This window comes from Chrysochloris asiatica, unplaced genomic scaffold (assembly GCF_000296735.1).
Source record: "Chrysochloris asiatica unplaced genomic scaffold, ChrAsi1.0 scaffold00145, whole genome shotgun sequence".
NCBI lineage: Eukaryota > Metazoa > Chordata > Mammalia > Afrosoricida > Chrysochloridae > Chrysochloris > Chrysochloris asiatica.
In genome coordinates this window covers 5,739,667-5,741,755 of record NW_006408663.1, presented here as the reverse complement: position 1 = coordinate 5,741,755, position 2,089 = coordinate 5,739,667, and positions in this window count along the sequence as shown.

Below are 2,089 nucleotides of genomic sequence, written 5' to 3'. Positions count from 1 at the left end.
TATATATATATATATATTGTTGTGAAGTACCGTCGAGCCAGTTCCAACCCATAGCGACCATGTATAGGGTTTCCAATGAGCAGCTGGTGAGGTTGAACCACCAACCTTTCAGTTTAAATGGCTTTGCAGTCTGGTGCATTAGCCCACAGCACCACACCAGGACTCCATAAATATATGTGTGTGTGTGTTTGTGTAAACAATCCAGATCAAATGCCCAATTCTGACTCTTGGCAATTGCATACATTTCAGAGCAAAACTACAGAATAGGGTTTTTAATAGTTGTGATCATTTGAAAGTAGATCACCAGAAATTTCTGCAGAAGAATTTCCGGGTAGAATGAAACTACCAAGCTTTTGGTTAGTAGTTGCCACTTTACCTGTTGTATCACTGAGAGACTATGCTTACTTATATGTATATATGTAAGAGGGTAAGTCAAAATTATTGCTATAAAATCATAGAAACCCTTATTACACAAAAATATAAAAACATGATGCTATTATTTCTTGACATATCCTCCAGATACATCTATATACATCTGAAGGTGGTATATGCCAGAAATGACAAATAGAGAAGGAATGATATCACATTCATCATCAAAAAGAACACATCAAGATCCATCTTGAAGTACAATTCAGTCTTTGAAAGGATAATACCCATATGTCTACCAGGAAGAACAGTTAATACAGCTATTATCCAAATTTACATAAAACTCACTAAAGTTATTAATAACGAAACTGAAAAATTCTACTAACTTCTTCAGTTTGAAATTGATGAAACATGCAATCAAGACTGGCAATTGGAATGCAAATATTGGAAGCAAAGAGGAAGGATCAGTAGTTGGAAAATATGGTCTTGGTGATAGAAATTATGCTGGAGATCACATAATAGAATTTTGCAAGACCAATGATTTGTTCATTGAAAATTCCTTTTTTTAAACAATATAAAAGACAGCTGCACACATGGACCTTACCAGACGAAGTACCCTAGAATGAAACAGGGGGAAAGTTCTATGTCATCAACCTAAATAAGGCCAGCAGCAGAATGTAGGACAGGCCATCAGTTGCTCATACGAAAGAAGTTCAGGCTGAAGCTGAAGAAAATTATAACAAGTCCAAGAGAGCCAAAATATGACCTTGAACATATCCCATCTGAAATTAGAGATCATCTGAAGAACAGATTTGATGCATTTGACACAAAAAATGGAAAACCACAAAACAATAAGGGCAGTCTGATTGTTACCACAAGAACATGCAGGTTGCTTGCCCAGGAAACATCAAAGCAAGTGGTCGGGTCCTTTCAGTGCAAATTCTTTTCCAAGACTAAGAAGCAAGGGAAATATACGCTTTGATTGGCAACCACGCAGTCACCCAGAAGGGGAAGTGACCAAAGAACATCAATGAAGTGCCGAGCTAAGCCCTACATCGTTCAGCAAACTACTGTGAACCCAGTGGAGACCTGGTCGGCCAGCAGTGAGGCAAGACCTGGGGACTCGTGGGCTCAGAGCCAATGACACAGCCACAGAGGACTAGAATGGAGAGCGGGGCAGCCAGCCAATAAAAAGAGGGTGGACAGACGCAAGAACACCCACACTTGCAGATGATACCCACTTGAACTGGCTTCAATGACTGGATAAACAGAGCTCAAACTGAAGAAGAAAGAAGAGGAAAAAAGCATCATATGATACAATTCAATAAACATGACCTACACCTATAAACACAGTAGCTCAAAAGAAGAAACAAATCCCTGCTGCAAGAACTATTCCCACCCCCTCCACACAAAAGGTAGACAGGGATGGACAACTTGGACATTGGCTACCCAAAATGGGGTGAGGGATACAAAGGTAAGAAGTGACTGGCTTACAAGCTTTCAAAAGGGAACCTAGATCCAAAGGGTGTGGAGGAAGGTAGAGTCTCCAGTGAATAGTATCCAGCCTGTCCAGGTAGGGCATGAAACGAAATACAGAAGGGTCTCTTGTGATGCAATAGTGAATAATTGTTATCAGGACTGATTGTGAGGGTTGGAAATCTAAAGGTGAACATTTTGTAGCAAGGAGGGGAGTGATTAATTTTCAGTCTAGGAGCAGAGGACC